Source organism: Glycine soja, chromosome 16 (assembly GCF_004193775.1).
Source record: "Glycine soja cultivar W05 chromosome 16, ASM419377v2, whole genome shotgun sequence".
In the NCBI taxonomy this organism is placed as follows: Eukaryota; Viridiplantae; Streptophyta; class Magnoliopsida; order Fabales; family Fabaceae; genus Glycine; species Glycine soja.
Window position 1 is genome coordinate 13,680,909 of NC_041017.1, and position 21,364 is coordinate 13,702,272.

General features: G+C 39.0%; 1 non-coding gene across 1 annotated transcript; it reads left to right on the plus strand.

The window, feature by feature from the left end:
• Positions 1–19,871: 19,871 nt before the first annotated feature.
• Positions 19,872–19,978, plus strand: LOC114391352. Its single transcript, XR_003662142.1, has one exon. It is a non-coding gene; the product is annotated as a small nucleolar RNA R71 (small nucleolar RNA).
• The last annotated feature ends 1,386 nt before the right edge of the window (positions 19,979–21,364 follow it).

Sequence of the window (21,364 nt, forward strand, 5' to 3'; positions counted from 1 at the left end):
TCTTCAAATAGTTTTTGACTTTTTCAAATTGGTTTTTAAGTTTTTCTAAAAGTCATAACTCTTCTAATGGTTGTCTTGACCAGATATGAAGAGTCTATAAAAGCAAGGCTTTGTTTTGCATTTCAAGAATCTTGAATACTTTTCCAATCAATCTCTTACAATCCTTTACAAGCCTTGAATCTCTTTGAACTTTTTCTTCTTCTTTGTACCAAAAGCTTTCCAAAGTTTTTTGGTTTTCTAAACCTTGAAAACTTGTGCTATTCATCTTTTCATTCTCTTCTCCCTCTGCCAAAAAGAATTCGCCAAGGACTAACCGCCTGAATTCTTTTTGTGTCTCTCTTCTCCCTTTTCCAAAAGAACAAAGGACTAACCACCTGAATTCTTTTGTGTCTCCCTTCTCCCTTGTCAAAGAATTCAAAACGACACAGCCTGAGAATTCTTTTGATTCTTCCCATTCCCTTATATAAAAGTTTTCAAAGGACTAACCGCCTGAGAATTCTTTTGTATCCCCATTCACAAAGTATCAAAGGTTTAACAGCCTGAGATCTTTGTCATAACACATTGGAGGGTACATCCTTTGTGGTACAAGTAGAGGGCACATCTTCTTGGGTTTGACTGAGATCAAGAGAGGGTACATCTCTTGTGGATCAGTTCTAGTGGAGGGTACATCCACTAGGTTCAAAGAGAACAAGGGAGGGTACATCCCTTGTGGATCTTTGCTTGTAAAAGGATTTTTAAAAGGTTGAATGAAATCTCAAGGACCGCAGGTCGCTTGGGGACTGGATGTAGGCACAGGTTGTTGCTGAACCAGTATGAAAACTCTTGTGTGTATGTCTCCTTCTTCCCTACTCTTTTACTTTCCGTTGTGCATTTAATTTTCGCTTTTACTTTCTGTTAAGTTTCTCTTCTACTCCTCATTCTCTTAACAATTTAGTAAAAGCCTTAGAAGAGTAATTTTTTAATTAGTAAAGGTTTAGGAATAATTAATTCAACCCCCCTCTTAATTATTCTGAGGCCACTTGATCCAACAAATAGAAATAGAAACTTAACCAAAAGTAAAAGCGATAATTAAAGTATACAGCAGAAATTAAAGAGTGTAGGGAAGAAGAAGACAAACACAAGAATTTTATATTGGTTCGGCAACAACCGGTGCCTACATCCAGTCCCCATGCAACCTGTGGTCCTTGAGATTTCTTTTCAACCTTGTAAAAACCTTTACAAGCAAAGATCTACAAGGGATGTACCCTCCCTTGTTCTCTTTGAACAACCAAGTGGATGTACCCTCCACTTGAACTGATCCACAAGAGATGTACCCTCTCTTGTTCTCAATTACAACAACCCAAGTAGATGTACCCTCTACTTGTACCACAAAGGATGTACCCTCCAATGTGTTAAGACAAAGTTCTCAGGCGGTTAGTCTTTTGAATCTTTGTGAAGGGGAAACAAAAGATATCTCAGGCGGTTAGTCCTTTGAAATCTTTTGTTTAAGGGAAAAGGAAGAATCAAAAGAATTCTCAGACTGTGTCTTTTTGAATTCTTTGAAAAGGGAGAAGGGAGACACAAAAGAATTCAGGCGGTTAGTCCTTCGTTCTTTTGGAAAAGGGAGAAGAGAGATACAAAATGAATTCAGGCGATTAGTCCTTGTCAAATTCTTTTTGGAAAAGGGAGAAGAAGAAGAAGTTCAAAAAGATGTTCAAAAAGTTATGAAATCAATTGGAACGATGCAAATTCAGTTAGAAGCTTTTGAAATCAAACTTTGCCACTGGTAATCGATTACAGGAAACTGGTAATCGATTACCAGAGAGTAAAAACTCTGGTAACTTAGAAAATTTTGAGAAAAACTTTTCTTGTAAAACAAAACTATACTATGTTTGGTTTTTGAAAAATTGTTTTCAATACTTCCCTTGTGAAGTCATCTTCTCTTGAATCTTGATTCTTCTTGATGTCATTTCTTGAAACTTGAAATTAATCTTGATCTTGAACTTGTTGACTCAATCTTGAAATCATTCTCTTGGTCTTTTTTGTCATCATCTTTGTCATCATCAAAACTACTTGAATCAACTTGATTCATCATCATGAAGCTTGCTTCTACACAAGGTAAAGGCATACTGGAGTGAAAAATAGATAGCATAGAGAACACACAAAACATCATTAAATAGATAGAAATATATTTACATCAGGTACCTACAGGGAAGATCCAACAGAGGATTTAGCTTTCCATACCAGGAAGCCTTCTTTACAACAAAGAGAAGAACAAGATGAAATATTGCAAAAATACAAGTGGTGAGGATGTCTCCTTCACCTCTAGGATCTCACAATCACTCACAAACTCATCTCAAGTTCACAAACCGGCTCATGCTTCAAGCTCTGGTCGCTGCAGATCTTCACACAACAAAATCTCTCAAAACTCTCTGGAACTTGGACCTTTCTCTCTCTAGAATCTCTGGACATGCAAAGCTCTGAATCCCAGTCCAAACTCTATTAAACACACAAAATAGAAGTACTAAGTATTTGTTACCTATACATAACAGAAAATACTTATAACACTATTAAATAACCATAAGTTGGAAGAGTTTGATACAATTTACACAAGTTTTATACACAAAAGTTAGTCGTATTCACCGACTAACACCTTTATCTTTCACAAGACTCAAAGTCCTCACTTTTATCTTTCATAGGACTCAAAGTCCTTGCCTTTATCTTTCATAGGACTCAAAGTCCACACTTTTATCTTTCATAGGACTCAAAGTGCTCGCTTTTATGCTTTCATAGGACTCAAAGACCTTGCCTTTATCTTTCACAGGAATCAAAGTCCTCGCTTTTATCTTTCATAGGACTCAAAGTCCTCGCTTTTATGCTTTCATAGGACTCAAAGACCTCGCCTTTATCTTTCACAGGAATCAAAGTCCTCGCTTTTATCTTTCATAGGACTCAAAGTCCTCGCTTTCATGCTTTCATAGAACTCAAAGTCCTCGCTTTTATCTTTCATAGGACTCAAAGTCCTCGCTTTTATCTTTCATAGGACTCAAAGTCCTTTGTTGTCGCAACCTACCCTTCAGCGGGAGGGCGACGCGGGGCTCACGGGTGCGTCTTCCACGGAAGGAAGGCGCGCGGAGTCACCACCAACGTTTATTCGAGGAAAATGTCAGAAAAACCGGAACGTGTGGTCTACGAACTTTAAGTATGAAAGGTTTGGGAGTTGTTTTTACACACGGGGAAGGTATTAGCACCCCACGCGTCCGTCACAAGGGACGGTAGCCTTCAATCTAGTGTACAAATATGACTTCCAAAACTATGTATTTCCCCCTTTTTTATGTTTTTATGTATTTTCCCCCTATTTTTTTTTTATGTTTTTTTAGCTTTTTATGGGCCTTTTTGTATTTTTTTATCTTTTTGTGCTGTATATATTAGCTATATATTTATTAGCACCCCACGGAGTTGTTTTTCAGCTATATATTTTAACCGAACAAAAGTCGTTTAAGGCATTAGACCTTTAAACGATCTTTTGATTTTTGAAAAGGAGAGAAACGTTAAGGCGTTGGACCATTAAGGATCTCTTGGTTTTTAAAGGAGAGAAACGTTAAGGCGTTGGACCATTAACGATCTCATGGTTTTTGAAAGGAGAGAAACGTTAAGGCGTTGGACCATTAACGATCTCTTGGGGTGCTCGACAAAAGCGGGGCTTTTGCTCCTACGTATCCTCGATTTGTGATGAGGAACTCGAACCTACGTAGTTCTTCCGAGATGTTTTGATTATTTTGCCCATTTTTTATTTAACCGAGGTTATAGTGCGAACAATCGGTTAGATTTTGCTTTAACAGTGATTAAATGACATTACAACACAAATGATCGGTTGAAATTCATTTTATCATTTATTAGGCGAGATAACAGCTTAAACGATCGGTTAAAACTCGTTAAAAACAGAAAAAAGGGGGCATGGAAAGTAAGTGAAATGAAAATGAAAGCATTCAAAACAAGAATAGACCACTGAGGGTGCATAGAATGAATTGAAAGATTTGATTCCGGCGAAGAACTTCCACGGAATCGCTCACAAAAACGTCTCGGAAGCGTTACAGAAACACCTCAGCTTGGATTTTTCTCCTTTTTCTTCTTCTCCTCACTAATTTTAAGTGATTCCTAAGTTTCTAGGGTCTTGGGTCCTTCCCTTAGTGATGCAATCCTACCCCCCAAGGGTATTGGATAGAAGACTCCAAGAGGCTTGGGCTATAGCTACTAAAGAAGGCCCTAGGGTTCTCATGAACCTTAGGGTAGATTTTTGAGCCCATGGGTCAAGGTTGGATCCATTCTTCTTTGTAAATGTTAGAATTGGTTTTTCCTTCTTTTGGGCCTTGTATTTTGGCCATTCTAGTAGTATAGGGTTTTAGCCTTGTATTTCAGGGCATTTTGAGTAGTCTTGTGTATCTAAGCTCTAGCTTCTCAAGGAAGTTTTCTCAAAGAAGCTTCTCAAGGAATTTTTCTCAAGAAAGCTTCTCAAGGAAGCTACCTAGTCTATAAATAGAAGCATGTGTAACACTTGTTGTAACTTTGATGAATGAGAGTCTTGTGAGACACAACTCAAAGTTCAACTTCTCTCCCTTTTTCTTCCTTCAATTTCGTGCTCCCCCCTCTCCCTTTCTCTCCCTCTTTCTTTTCCTCCATTGAAGCATCCTCTCCAAGCTTCTTATCCAAGGCTCATCTTGGTGGTGAAGCTCCTTCTTCCATGGCTTATTCCTTAATGGATGGCGCCTCCTCTCACCTCTTTTCCTTTGTCTTCCGCTGCATCTCCATGGTGGAAAATCACCATTAAAGGACCCCATTGAAGCTCAAAGATCCAGCCTCCATAGAAGCCCCACAAGCAAGTTTCCATCAAGTGGTAATCAGAGCACAAGAGCTTCAAGTAGGTGCTCCTTAAACCTCCATTAATTTTTTTGCTTTACCTTCTCTTCCATTGTTGTTTCTTCATTTTTTTCTCCATGTATCTCCTCACATGTCTTGTGCTAAATGTTTTTAACATGATTCTTTAGAGTTTCCACCAATTAAACTTGCTATAGAAGCCAGATTTGATTTTCTATGGTTCAAATTTCTTGTTCTTGTTCTTGAACCATGAATTGTGTTGAGTTTAGGTTCCTTTGAGTTTTGTCTTGTTATTTTTTGTGGCTGAAACCTAAATCATAAAACTTGTTCACCTATTGTATAAGAAAAACTCAAAAATCTAGAGTGACTTGTTCACCTATTGTAGTTTTGTCATAGAAGTCATGTCTAGTCATGAAACTTGTCACATAAGATTTCTTATGTTGTGCTGAATTTTATTTTCTTGTTTCTTTGTCTAACTCATTTGTTCATGAGTGTATGAAATTCTTTTAGCCTATTATTTGATTTGAGTCAAATATTTCATTTTAATTAGTCCTTAACATGTTCATGCAAAATTCTTAGAGAGTCTTTGATTGTGAACCTTTTCTTGAACTTTTAGGGTTCCTTATGATTGTGTCTATTGTGAATTTGAGTTTTGGTGATTGAATTGCTGGCTGAAATGTTCATCCTAAGTGAATATTGAACTCCTAAAACTGTGGTAAACAATACTAGTGAGTTCAACATACATAGGAAGGTTGAAAGTAAGCCCAAGGCAATCAATATACCATGCTTAAAAAACAAAATCGCTGGTGCTGGCAGCTTGGACATACAAACTTGTAAAAATTACTGAGAATTGGTTACTTCGAATTTTAAGCTGAACTTTTTACTGAATTTTCTAGACATCTGGAAAAAAGTTAGAAAAAAAGAAACAAGTGATTTGGATAAAAGGAAAAAATACGAAAAATCACACAAGTTTGAAGGAAAATCAGTATCCAGGAAAAAAAAATGAAAGGGAAGTGTGCTTGTTGTTTTGGCTCAAAATTTATTCTATAATTGGTGCCTATGTTATACCAATCTTAGTTCCAAAATTTCAATTGAAAATTAGTGTGAAGACAAGTGCCAAAGCTAGAGGTTTTTCGAGTCTTTTTTTTTTAGTTTTTTTTACTCTACTCTAGAGCCATTCTAAGTTTCTCTTTGAGTCCTAGCTTGCTTCTATGTCCTTTTCATTGCTTTAATTGTTGAGTAATCCATCAAAAATTGTCTTGTTAAAATTCCATTGGTTTAGCTTTCATTTCATTTTATTTGGTCTTTGGTTATTGCTTGTCTCTTGGTTTCCTTATTTGTGGGTTGCCATATAGGGAATTGGAAGGAGGATTGGTGCCATCCCTTGAAGAATTTGAGTTAAGAAGAAAGGGGCCAACCACCTTAAGAGCTATTGGACTAAGAAGCACTCCAAATTGAGTGAATCACCAAAGAGAGAACAACCACCAAAATTGAGGACCGTTTTGTAATTTTGTAATTTGCAATTTACTTACCTTCATTGCTTTCAAGTTTTGTAACAAAAAGGCCTTTCATTGGAAGTGTGTTGGGAGCCTCCAATAGGTTACCAAACTTCCATTAGTGTGTAATAATTTTAGGCAATTTTTCCTTAGGATAGTGAGTGTTTTGTTGGGAACCTTGAATGTGGTCATCCAAACACTCTTAGGATTCACCTAGTTTAATTTTCTTGCTTACTTTCATAGCTTATTTCCTTTACCTTCCATTGTCAAACCACCTAGATAGCTTGCATTTTACCAATTAGTTTTTTCCCTTATCTTTCACACCTCTTTTAGTGTTTATTTTGGCTAGTTTCAACCATATTTTCTTTTAACTTTTGTTTTCAAACCTCCAACAAGAAAGAACCACAACTTAGGAACCAAAATGAGTCATCATTCATCTAGTGTTAATGGCGAGGGTACTAGTCATAAAGACCCTTTATCTAGAATCTTAGATGAGTTGAGTTCCCTCAAGTTATGGAAAGAAAAACAAGAGAGAAAAGAAAAATGAAAAAAAAGAGTGGAAGAAATAAGTCAAGATGAAAGAAAGAAAATAAGAGAGGAAGAAAGAAGAAAAATAATGAAAGAAATGAAAAGAGAAAAACATGCCTCCTATAGTAGTCATAACTCTTGCAAGAGCCTAAGTGAAGAACTTCGTGACTATTATGAAGGAAGACATAGGTCACATCTTAGACCTCACTCCCATAGAAGAGAAAAGGAAAGAAAGCCTCAAGAGGCTAACATTAACCTCCCATATTTCCATGGGAAGGACAATGTAGAGGCTAACTTAGTTTGGGAAATAAGGGTAGAGAAACAACTTAAAAAGAAGTCTACATCAAAATTTTATGGCTCTCACTCTTATCCAAAGAAAGACCAAGGTCAAGGCATCTTAGGGGTAACACCTTCTAAGCCCAAAGGTGATAAGGGGAAGACAATAGAAAACCAAGCCCCTAAGGCTAGTATGCAAGAGAAGACTAGCTCTATAAAGTGCTTTAAATGTCTTGGAAGAGGACACATTACTTCTCAATGCCCCACCAGAAAAACCATGATTATGAGGAGCCAAGATGAGGCTACTACTTCACCTTCCTCTAGTGAAAGTGAAGAAGCAAAAGGGGAAGAATCTAGTGAAGAAATCTACCCCCAAGAAGAAGGACAACCTTTAATGGTTAAGGAGGAGTGTAAGGAGGTAAGTATCTCTTCCAAGAGGTTAGTTAAGAAGGAAAGTCATTTTGAAATAAAGACAAATATTAAAGAAACTTCCCCTCTTAGACAACCTCCACATCTTCTTCGTTGTAAAAAGACACTTGTTAGCACTGTCACACCTCTTGGGCTTGAGGTTATTCCTCAAGTAAAGGAGTTGTTGGATGAGGGTTTGGTTCGTAAGAGCTTAAATCCTTGTGCTTTGTTGGTGGCCAAAATAGGTATTATTAGGCACCAAATCCCTACAATAAGTGATATGATGAATTTGTTGAGTGTTGCAACCCTCTTTTGTAAAATCAGTCATGCACCCAACGTCTTCATGATTCATGTACATAGGGACTCATTAGGTAGGTTTGTTCTTATTTTTGGTTTTAATACATACTTAGGTGCTCATATGGGACACCTTAGGTTTGTCGTATTTTTTTGTAGGAATAATCAACATAAAAATATAGAAAAAGGTACGCTTTATTGCATTACATTCCTTAATTTTTTAAATAGTGATCAAGGGGTTCCCACGGACCCTAAGAGAATAAAGGTCATTCCTGATTGGCCCACTCCACCAAGTATAAGGGAAATTTGGGGTTGCCATGACTTAACAAACTTTTTCAAAAGGTTTGTCCCATATTTTTCTATACTTGTAGCACCACTCATTGAGTTGGTGAGGAACCATGTTCCCTCATAGGAAGATGTCCATGAAAGGAGTTTTCAGACCTTACCCTACTCTAACATACCCAACACCACTAATACATATGTTTTTATTCTTTTTACAGGTGTCGAGGGAAGGAGCCCAGAGTATCAAGAACCTCAGGATTTGAGGTCAAATCCTTTCCAAGGTGGAGGGGATGATGCAATCCTACCCCCCAAGGGTATTGGATAGAAGACTCCAAGAGGCTTGGGCTATAGCTACTAAAGAAGGCCCTAGGGTTCTTATGAACCTTAGGGTAGATTTTTGAGCCCATGGGTCAAGGTTGGATCCATTCTTCTTTGTAAATGTTAGAATTGGTTTTTCCTTCTTTTGGGCCTTGTATTTTGGCCATTCTAGTAGTATAGGGTTTTAGCCTTGTATTTCAGGGCATTTTGAGTAGTCTTGTGTATCTAAGCTCTAGCTTCTCAAGGAAGTTTTCTCAAAGAAGTTTCTCAAGGAATTTTTCTCAAGAAAGCTTCTCAAGGAAGCTACCTAGTCTATAAATAGAAGCATGTGTAAAACTTGTTGTAACTTTGATGAATGAGAGTCTTGTGAGACACAACTCAAAGTTCAACTTCTCTCCCTTTTTCTTCCTTCAATTTCGTGCTCCCCCCTCTCTCTTTCTCTCCCTCTTTCTTTTCCTCCATTGAAGCATCCTCTCCAAGCTTCTTATCCAAGGCTCATCTTGGTGGTGAAGCTCCTTCTTCCATGGCTTATTCCTTAATGGATGGCGCCTCCTTTCACCTCTTTTCCTTTGTCTTCCGCTGCATCTCCATGGTGGAAAATCACCATTAAAGGTCCCCATTGAAGCTCAAAGATCCAGCCTCCATAGAAGCCCCACAAGCAAGTTTCCATCACTTAGATTCTAATGACCTTTAAATAGCAAAAAAATGGGGAGGAGGTTGTCGCCCAGGTGAGCTTAGGTCGCCCAGGCGGGCCCAAGCTTCCTCAAGAAGTTTCTTGATGCAGCCCCCAAATTGCTAAGTCCACACACTTTTAGTATTTTATGGAAAAGTTATGGAAGTATTGTGGAAGCATATCGGACTTGATTTTCTTCTTTTTTATCTCCTTTTTCACTAATCTTAAGTGAAATATGCTTACTTAGGGTTTCAGAAATGTTTTGGAAGCATTACGGAAGCCCCGGATACCATTTTTCAACAAAATGGGGGAGGTGGTTGCTGTCCAACTTGCCCAGGCAGCTCGGTTGCTTCCACCTGAAGCAAGAAAAAGTTCAGAATCTTCTAGATTGGTCCAGATTTGAAATTTTCTATTTACACCCCCAATTTGATAAGTTCACCCCCCATTTTTGTGTTTTTTGGCTATTTTCTTTCCAATACCTCATAGAACTTTACGTATTCCATGGTGATGGGTGTTAAGCCTTCCAAAGCGAGCAAAAATGGTTCCTGGATGAAATTAGGGTGTAACAGTCTATTTACACACCCCCTACTTTGTTAAATACACTCTTGTTTTCGTGTTTTTCAGCTGATTTCTTTTAGAAACATCACGGAACCTTATGGATTCTGTGGCAATGGGTGTTAAGCATCCTGAAGTGATCAATTAAGGTCCGGATACCGACAAAAAAATGTCCCTGGACGAAATTAGGGTATGATAGTTGCCCCTCTTTACTTATATTTTATTGGAGATAAAAGGGAAGTAAAGATAAGACACTAATTTCGTTCGAGCTGAATCTTTACCCGACCAACCACTAGCAGAAATCCAAGCAGTAAAACCCGTGAAGGCACAAAGACATTGCAATTCCTCCTTTTCTCGTTTAATTCTTTTGCATTTTAATTTTTTAATATATATATATATATATATATATATATATATATATATATATATATATATATATATATTGGTGAAGACATTGTCTTCTTCGAAATGCAAATAAGGACATTGTCGCCTTTTGAAGGCATGCAATGACTAAAGACATTGTCATCTTCGAAATATAGATAAGGGTCATTGTCGCATTTTGAAGGCATGCAATGATTGAAGACATTTTCGTCTTCGAAATGTAGATGAGGACATTGTCACCTTTGAAGGCATGCAATGACTGAAGACATTGTCGTCTTCGAAATGTAAATGAGGGTCATTGTTGCCTTTTGAAGGCATGCAATGACTGAAGGCATTTTTGTCTTTGAAATGTGTGAGGACATTGTCGCCTTTGAAGCCATGCAATGATTGAAGCCATTTTTGTCTTCGAAATGTGTGCAAATTACTGTATAGGGCGTGTCTGTATGCTACCTGACTTCTCACAGGTCAGGGTAGCATAAATGTGTGTACGGATAACCCTTAGGTGTCTCCGCATGTCACCCAATTCTCACAGGTCGGGGTAACAGAATTGTGTGTGTGTGCGAATAACCCTTGGGTGTCTTCGCATGCTACATGACTTCTCACCGGTCGGGGTAGCAGAACTGTGTGTGTGTGTGTGTGTGGATAACCCTTGGGTGTCTCCGCATGCTACCTGACATCTCACCGGTCGGGGTAGCAGAATTGTGTATATGTGTGTGGATAACCCTTGGGTGTCTCCGCATGCTATCTGACTTCTCACTGGTCGGGGTAGCAGAACTGTGTCTGTGTGTGTGTGCGGATATCCCTTGTGTGTCTCCGCATGCTACTTGACTTCTCACCGGTCGGGATAGCAGAACTGTGTGTGTATACGGATAACCACTTGGGTATTTCTGCTTGCCACCTGACTCACGGGTCAGGATCAGCAGATGTTGTCTTTGTATGGATAACCACTTGGGTATTTCCGCCTGCCACCTGACTCATGGGTCAGGATCAACAGATGTTGTCTTTGTATAGATAACCACTTTGGTATTTGCGCCTGCCACCTGACTGACGGGTCAGGATCAGCAGATGTTGTCTTTGTACGGATAATCACTTGGGTATTTCCGCCTGCCACCTGACTCATGGGTCAGGATCAGCAGATGTTGTCTTTGTACGGATAACCACTTGGGTATTTCCGCCTGCCACCTGACTGACGGGTTAGGATCAGCAGATGTTGTCTTTGTACGGATAATCACTTGGGTATTTCCGCCTGCCACCTGACTCATGGGTCAGGATCAGCAGATGTTGTCTTTGTACGGATAACCACTTGGGTATTTCCGCCTGCCACCTGACTCATGGGTCAGGATCAACAAATGTTGTCTTTGTACGGATAACCACTTAGGTATTTCTGCCTACCACCTGACTCATGGGTCAGGATCAGCAGATGTTGTCTTTGAAAGGATAACCACTTGGGTATTTCTGCCTGCCACCTGACTCATGGTTCAGGATCAGTAGAAGTGTGAGACTAAAATAGTCTCGGCCAAAAGATGTTGTCATCTACGAAAAGGGTGCAGATGACCACATTGGTCTCTGCTTGTCAATCGGACTTGGGGTCTCCAAATGACGTGGTGCGGATAACTGTAAGGTGTCTCCACATGCTACCGAACTCTCGGGTCACTGGATAGAAAAAGGTGTGTATGGGTTACCGTATAGGGCCTCTCCGCGTGCCACCGGACTCACAAAGCATGATAGCAAAAGGTGGGGTGGTCGAAAAAAGTGGGGCTTTTGCTCCTATGTATCCTCAATCTGTGATGAGGAACTTAAACCTACGTAGTTCTTGTGAAAGCAGTGTGAGACTAAAATAGTCTCGATGTTCTTTCACTAAAATGCGAACATGCTTTAGTAAAGAAATAAAACCTCCAATTGATCAGAGTGACATATAATTTTTTTGGAGAAAAACGATGTGTCTATTGGGGAAGGAGAATATGCTGATAAAATTTTCTTGTAACCACAAACGCAATTTTGGATTTAGCATTTCGTTTCTAAACGACCATTCAGAGGAAACACTGGGTCCAACTGAAAATAGAAGAAAACCACTCAACGTGTATCAATCTCACACAGGCAAGTGTTTTATCCTAATTCTGAACCATAGATATGTCATGACTTGATTTTGCAAATCATTTCCTATCAAATCAAAGATTACATGCGTGATCATGGATCAATAGGATTTTTTGGGAATAGTGTTTTTGGTGGGAAATTTGGCTCTAAGTGTTTTGGCTTTTTCCTTTTCTGTTTTTGTTTAGTGCGGGGCGAAAAAGTCATCGACGCATAAGATTTTTGTTGGTAATCAAAGGGAGAGGACCACTTTAAGTCGTGGTTTCCTTTCTTTTCTTATTTGCTTGTGACAACTCTGTATGTTTGTTCACATACTGTCTGGTCCGAAGACCTCTCTGTATAATTCCTTTTTGTTTTCTTCTGATCTTTGATCAGGAACTTTCTTTTTCTTTTGTTTTCTTTCAATCTTTGATCGAGAACTTTCTTTTTCTTTTGTTTTCTTCCGATCTTTGATCGAGAACTTTCTTTTTCTTTTGTTTTCTTCCGATCTTTGATCGGGAACTTTCTTTTTTATTTTGTTTTTGAAGCGTGTTAATAACTCAACAGTGAGTGACTCTTCTTTCTTGGCAGACCCCACTGTTCCTTCTTCCGAGGGTAAGGATGGAAATTCTCATCCTGGGTTAAGGTTTATGGTGAGTTGGGATTTTGGCTCAAGCCTTGTAGAACGGTCAGACATGATGCATGTCAGGGTGTTAGTTTGGCCAGCGGTTCAGGGATAAAGGAATGTCCCACATTATTTCCATGACACGCGTGCAACAGTGATGATTTAGAAATTTTATGCAAAATTGGTCATGCATGCACCCATATGGACACTCAAGCATCAAGTTTTGTGGTCATGTGACACTCAAGTCAATCCAGTGCTTCCAAACACATGCTCTTTTATCAATTCATGCCTTTATCTTAGTCCATTTTGGGCATTTGGGAAAAAATTTCACAGCATTCACGCTTCATGTGTACACACATTTTTTTCAAAAAAACCTTGTGTTTTGATCAGTGAATTTTTCCAAAGGAAAACTGGAATTTATTTCTTTTCGAAAGCGTCTTGGCTTTTTAGTCAAACAAATATATATATATATATATATATATATATATATATATATATATATATATATATATATATATATTCGTTTGTTTTTTCCATGAGGTATTTTGCTACCTAAACACATATATATTTTGTGAGCCATTTTGCTATCTAAACATATACATACATATTCAAAGTATTTTTGCTACCTAAACTTATATATATTTTTTTGTGAGGTATTGGCTATTTTCCCAGTTTGTGCTTGTTTATTTAAATTCCTAGGATTATGAGCAACTAGGTGCATCCAACTATCACTTAAGAAACAAAGGTGAACAAATAACAAGCAGGAATTTAAAAGGTACTACGCTGCCTCCTAGTAGCGCTTCTTTAACATCCTGAGCTGGACGCATGATGATGACTTATTGATCATGGGCCTAGTACTTGCTCATAGATGCCCCGATGGTTGGCCGCCTGCTGGTCGGCCAGGTGTCGTAGGCAACGCTCCAGCCTTTGTAGATGAGCTGAGGGGTTATGGAGGTGGTGGCAGTGTGTTTGTTGCCTGCTGCTGGCCGCCCCAGGCCGCTGTGGTGCCTCGCCCTGTGCCTGCCTGGGGGCGCAGTACTTCTTGATGAAAGCTCGGTTAGTAGGGGGCCTGATGACCTTGTTAGGGTGACGGCACTCCGTAGAACTGACAGAGGCCCGTAATCAAAGCTGGAAACCCCAGGGCCCTGTTAGACTTCTCCGGGTCCATTGAGTGTCTTGTGGGCACGATCCCTGCAAATAGTTGATGGCATCAGAAACCAGTTGATCCACGTGCATACTTACCTATGTCATGATGGCATAAACCAGCAGACACTTCGGCAGGGGGAGATCAGAGTTGTGATCGTTGGGCAGAATGTCACTAAGTAGCAACATCATCCATGTGTTGGTGCGCATGATCCACACTCGTCTCCCTACAGCGGTTTGGGCGAAATCTTGCCCCAGTATGCATAGTAGCTATGTGATAGCCTCCTCATCAAAGTCGGAGACCTGCCTCCTCCTCTGGCTGTGCTCGCATAGTTGCCCCCCCCCCCCCAAGATCAGGGGGTGGCCCAGGAACTGATAAAAGGAAACTACTGGCCCCTCACCCGAGAGCGCAAGTCTTGGTTAAGCATTAAGGGAAAAGGACCTTGAGTTCTTTGAAGGCGCAGATATGGAGCCCTCTGAAAGCGAGGACATGTAGCACTATGAAGGCGAGGACCTGGAGCCCTCTGAAGGCGAGGACGTGCAACCCTCTGAAGGCAAGGATGTGCAGTCGTCTGGAGGTGAGAACGTGTAGCCCTTTGAAGGCGAGGACGTACAACCCTCTGAATGCGAGGACGTGTAGCCCTCTGGAGGCGAGTATGTGTAGCCCTCTGGAGGCGAGTATGTGTAGCCCTCTGGAGGCGAGGACGTGTAGCCCTCTGAATGCGAGGACGTACAACCCTCTAAAGGTGAGGACGTGTAGCCCTCTAAAGGTGAGGACATACAGTCCTCTGAAGGCAAGGACGTGTAGCCCTCTAAAGGCGAGGACGTATAGCCTTCTGGAGGCGAGGACATGTAGCCCTCTGAAGGCGAGGACATACAACCCTCTAGAGGCGAGGACGTGCAGCCCTCTGAAGGCGAGGACATATAGCCCTCTAAAGGCGAGGATGTGTATCCCTCTGAAGGCAAGTGATCGAGGCAGTACCCGAATCAAATAAATATTAAAATGTAGTAACTAGGAAGTGATCCTAGGTCATTTCCCAACGAGCAATGATACACCAAATGTTCATAACAAATAGTAGGAAATAGTAACAAATTGGGGGGGGGGGGGTTGTTTGGTTTTGTAAATTAAACAGCGAGTAAACTTTAATTAGAAATTATCAGAATTAAAATACGTTGCTTCCCCTTGATTCACAAGCAAGTCTCTTATCCTAGGTTGTGAGAATTTATCCTTTATCAGTTCAACCACTTAATCCAACCCTAAATTAAATTAGTAAGCGAAATTTAACATAAAGCATTCATTATGTGATTAAGCATCGCACACACCAATTACTCATAAACGATCATTAAGCATGAACGTAAATTAAGCGCAGAGACAATTAATCAAGCACTAAGCATGCATGAATTAATAGCAACAAATTCAGAGTAATTAGTGAAGAGGAAAAACTGAACAGAATTTAACAGTAACAATAGAACCTCAAAGAGAATTGTGCTTGATCCTCAAGAGAAAACAATGCTGCGGACTTCGCCTTCCATTAATCAAATAGAGAATCGAATTTTATTGATAAAACTAAAAGTCTGAACTGGAATTGTAAAAAATGAAAATAAAAGAGAAAGAGAAGAGAGACTAAAACTAAAAACGAAAAATAGAAGAGAGAGAGGAGAGAGAGAGAGACCTAAACTAGAACCTTGGTGCTGTTATATAGTTTTTTTCAGCCTCAAAGCTTACAAATCTGTTTTAAATTCAAGCCCATAAGTAAAATCAAATCAAATCTAGATAAGATAAGATAAGATAAGATCTAGATGAAATAATATCTAGATGAGATCAAATCTAAATAATATCTAGATAAGATAAGATCTAATTTTGTAGAATAAATTAGTCTGCCCTCCTCAATTCCAAGCCCAATGCTAGATTCAAGCCCAAGCCCAATTCTAGATTCAAGCCCAATGCTTCATTAATTCCTGAAATTAGATTAAAAACATCAAATTAGCTGAATAGGCCCAAATAATAAAACTGCCTAATAAATTTGACAATTAAGACTAATCAGTATTTAAAATGGTGCAAAAGGGTTAAGAAATAGGAGAAAATAATGGCACATCAAAACCCCCCATACTTAGCCTTTTGCACTCCTGGGAAAAATGAAATAAAGAACAAAATCCAAGGATATCAAAGAGAGACAAACAAAAACATTTACATATTTCTCAATGAACATCAAGGAATGAAAGGAATGGGTAACATCTAACATGAAGAGATCCAAAGAGTCAAGACATTCGTGAAAATCATCCAAGCAACCCAATCATGGCAAAATAGTTAATCAGCTCAATAATGAAACAATATTAAGCCTCACTAGATATACACTCTATCTCTCAAGTGTCTAGGCTACTATTTACTCTCGAAGCACCCATGAAAACAAACACCACATAGACTTGGCAAAATTCTAAAATTGACAAATGACTTGACAACACATGCATATGAGGATCAAAAGGTCTTTAAAGGTTGTAATGGGGCCAAGGACAAGGTAGGGAAGAAAAATATGGAATAAGTAGTTAAATCCCAAAGGAATAGAGGAGCAATGGGGAATAAGTTGAAATTAAGCACAAGTAGTAAACCCAAACCCTCTAATATCAACAAAAATCAACCAAGGCTCCCAAATCAAGTTCTCATATCAAGACCTTATTTATTCAACTTCACTTCTTTTCTTCTTCTTCTTATTTTTTTTTTTGAATAGTACGAAATTGCAGAATTTGCAGCAACTGAATTTTTATTTTCATTTTTCATTTTTTTTTATTGAACAGTACAAAATTGAAGATTAAAGAAAGAACTAGGCAATATATATATACATCAAGCATGGCTAAAATAAAACATTAAGCATGGCCAAAAATCATATCTTCCAATGAAACATACCCCCCCACACTTATTCCCAGCTTATTCCCAAAACAATTCCAAAGCTCCAAAATTCCTTAAGGGTAAGGTGATATCATGGTTTTTCACTTAAGGCTTGTAATGAGCTTCAAAACAAAGAAAGGGGAAAATAGGCTCAAAGGGGCTATCAAAGGAACTAATTCAAGGTAAGTCCATTTGGCTAGAAGCTTATAAGAATGAAATTGCCTAAATCATTTCCAAATATGCATGTGAATTAGGAAGCATCAACAAGAATCAAGCCAAGGCTATTGTGCAAGCAATCAATGGGGCAAAACACACCAAAAGATTATGATGATGGATGGCTCGAATTCTCACAAAGGTAAACTTATCACTTTCAAATTGAGCTTTCAAAACTATCATGACATGTAAAGGAAAAACAAGGATTTCAAGTCACAAAATGTCAAGAGACTTTTATTTTCAAAACAATTACCCATTACTTGAATGTATCCTATAATTCAAAGACAAACATGCAAATTTAACACAACAAAACTAACAAAATTAAACTAGAACCCAACAAAACTAACAAAATTAAACTAATTTAACATGACTAACAAAATCAAAACCAAAGAACACACTCCCCCCCATACTTAAACAACACATTGTCCTCAATGTGGCACAATTAAAAGATTAAAAGCAATTAAACCATCAAATAGAATCGGACAAAAGGCATCCTCCTATAGGCAAAAGTGCCGAAGGGGCAGGTGAATATGGTCTTTTCCTGATCCTCAGGAGCAATAGTGATTTGCATATAACTAGAAAAACCATCAAGGAAACAGTAGTGAGATTTACCTGCCAGGCGTTCAAGCATCTGGTCAATGAATGGCAGTGGAAAATGGTCCTTTTTGGTAACCTGATTCAGCCTCCTATAGTCGATGCATACTCTTCAACTGTTCTACACCTGAGTAGGAATCAGCTCATCCTTCTCATTTTTTTATCATAGTGAGGGCGGTTTTCTTCGAAACTACCTGAACGGGACTCACCCATTGGCTATTGGAGATAGGATAAATGATTCCATCTTGCAAAAGCTTGGTTACCTCCTTCTTCACTACATCAAGAATCACCGGGTTGAGTCTTCTTTATGGTTGTCTTACTGGTTTAGCCCCATCTTTTAAATTTATTCAATGCATACATGTGGATGGGCTAATACCAGGAATGTCCGCCAGGGTCTAGCCTATAGCCTTCTTATGCTTCTTGAGAACTGATAACAGCTTCTCCTCTTGCTCATCAACAAGGGAGGCAAATATAATTACTGGAAAACTTTTGCTATCATCCAAGTAAGCATATTTTAAATTTGATGGCAGAGGCTTCAATTCTGGTGTGGTCGGCTGGATAGTGGTAGAAGGAGATGGGTGTTTCATAACATCAAGAATATTAAAATGAACAGTTATATCGCCAAACTCCATAGATAGTGTGCCTGCATATACATCTATCTTAGTTCTAGTAGTTTTTATAAAAGGTCTGCCTAGAATGATGGGAACTGATCCTTTAGAAAATCCCTCCTCCATATTTAAAATATAAAAATCAACAGGGAAAATCAGCTCACCAACTCTAACTAAGACATCCTCTATGAAACCAGCAGGATAGGCAACACTTCTATTAGCTAAATGAATTACCACATCAGTTGACTGCAAAGGACCTAGAGATAGAGAATTAAAAATAGTCAGAGGCATAACACTAACAGAAGCTCCTAAATCTAGCATGGCATTGTCAAACTTATTGTTTCCTATAATACATGGTATGCTGAATGTACCTGGATCTTTACATTTTTAAGGGATTTGGGGAACAGATTTACCAATCAATGCGGAGACATTTCTGCTCATACTAATTCTTTCACTTCCTTTAAGCTTCTGCTTATTAGTGCACAACTCCTTCAAGAATTTAGCATATCTTGGAATTTGCTTTATTGCATCCAGCAGAGGTATGTTTACCTCTACTTTCCTAAATGTTTCCAACATCTCCTTCTCTGCCTCTTCCATTTTTTTGTTGGAAATTGCTCTTGGAGGGAATGGAAGAGGGATATGATGCTTCTCTTTAGATTCACCTGCATAGAAATTGTTAGGTAACTTACTCTTTAAATTTTTGTCATCATCTTTTTCTGGAGTAGAGTGAGGTTGGGCAGGTTCATTGGCGGATGAGGAAGATGCTACTGGTTGAGGTCTTTGACACTACTTTCTTGACCTCAATGTAATGGCACTCACATTTTTGGGATTTTGGACAAATTGAGAAGGTAATCTATCAGAATTCTGGGACTGTTGTTGATTTAACTGTGTAGCCAACTGCCCCATCTAATTAGTTAAGCTCTGAATGGAGGCTCTGGTCTCTTGCTGAAACTACATGTTTTGCATAGTCATTTGCCTCACAAGTTCTTCAAGGGAAGGTTACGGAGGGGCCTCAACTGTTTGCTGTTTCTGGGGCTGTTGTTGTTGTTGCTACTAGATTGGTGGAGGAACGTATGGTCTGCTTGGGCCAGCAGCATTTTGAAAATAAGGCTGTTGTTGTTGTTGCTGTTGTGAAGGATTCGATCATCTAAGGTTGGGATGATTCCTCCATCCGGGATTGTACTTGTTGCTGGAGAGGTCATAGTTATTCTGTTGTGGCTAATTTTGCTGTTGAGGTTGAGGAGGTTTGTTGTAGATGTTTGCAGCATAAGCTTCAGGCTGTTCAATTGCTTCAGATTGTTGCACATAAGGGCAAAGGTCTGTGTGGTGGTCGGGAGAGGAGCATAAACCACAGAGTCTGGTGACAGGTGCAGATTTTTTATTCATGGCCAGTTGGGTTACCAGGTTAACCAAGGCATCTAGTTTACCTTCAAGCTTCTTAGTCTCACCTGATGAAGATGAATTCATGGCTACTTCATGCACTCCTCTAATGACAATAACATCATTTCTGGCACTGAATTGTTGGGAGTTGGAAGCCATCTTCTCAATTAAATTTCTGGCTTCAGCAGGGATCATGTCTCCAAGGGCTCCACCACTGGCAGCATCTATCATACTTCTCTCCATGTTGCTGAGTCCTTCATAAAAATATTGGAGGAGAAGCTGCTATGAAATCTGGTGGTGAGGGCAACTAGCACATAATTTTTTAAATCTCTCCCAGTATTCATATAGGCTCTCTCCACTGAGTTGTCTAATGCCTGGAATATCTTTTCTGATGGTCGTGGTCCTGGAAGCAGGGAAATTTTTTTCTAAGAATACTCTCTTGAGGTCATCCCAACTCGTGATGGACCTTGGAGCAAGGTTATATAGCCAGTCCTTTGCCACTCCCTCTAAAGAATGAGGAATGGCCTTAAAAAATATGTGATCCTCTTGGACATCTGGTGGTTTCATGGTGGAGCAGACAATATGGAATTCTTTCAGATGCTTGTGTGGGTCTTCACCTGCAAGGCCATGAAACTTTGGAAGCAAATGGATCAGTCCAGTTTTAAGAACATATGGGACATCCTCATCAGGGTATTGGATGCACAAGCTTTCGTAGGTGAAATCAGGTGCAGTCAATTCCCTTAGAGTCCTCTCACGGGGTGGAGGGTGTGTCATGTTCTTAGAATATTCAAAATCAGAATGCTCAAAACTATAATGCTCAAAATCACCAATAACAGAATGCTCAGGATGCTCAAAAGGTACTAAATGATGTCTAACTAATCTATTAAATGTCCTATCTATCTCAGGATCAAAGGGTTGTAAGTCAGATGGATTTCCTCTAGTCATACACTAAATTTAGCATGCACAATTAGTTGCCTTCTTATGCAAGTAACAGTGTAGGTTTGAACTACAGTTACCATTAAATGATGTCCAAATGACTTGAAATTTTGTGAGCAACCTAATAAAATGATGAGCAGATAGCACATAAAATTTCAAATGACAATTCGAAGTCTAACTGTATAAGCTAAAAATGATAAGTTAAGAAAAATAAGAGAATAATACTTGAAAAATAAAAAACTTTTGACAGAATCACTTTTTTTGGACGATGGAGACCTCAGCCGGCCTATGACCGGCTACCACGTCATAGGAAATTTTTTTCTACCCCAAATACATAAATAATAATTGCGATTCTGATAACCGGAGCAAAAGTTATGGTTGTTTGAAGTTTTGACAAAAATCAAATTTGCTACTTTTTTGGAACTTTCAAATCTGACCAAACTAAAGGCTCTAGCTATTTTTCCCATAAAATATAGATTAAAAGAAGTTACCACAAAAAAATTCAGCCAAAAATAACAACTCAAGCTACTAAAACAAAAAATCCCAAATAATTTAGCAAGGGTGGTCGCTAAAATCCGTCGCTACATGATTTCCACTACTACTCTGTTTTGCCTCAAGCAAAAGTGGTCGCTAAATCCGTCGCAAAACACTATTCACAACAAAACACCCAAAACTGAAACAGGGGAAGGGCTTAACAGAAAAACTAAAACAGAACACACACTAAACAAAATACCAAGACACTAAACAACACTAACACACACACACTCACACAACACTAACAATTAAACATAAAACACGAAAGAATTAAACACTAACACAACACTAGCTATTATGAACCTTTGGACA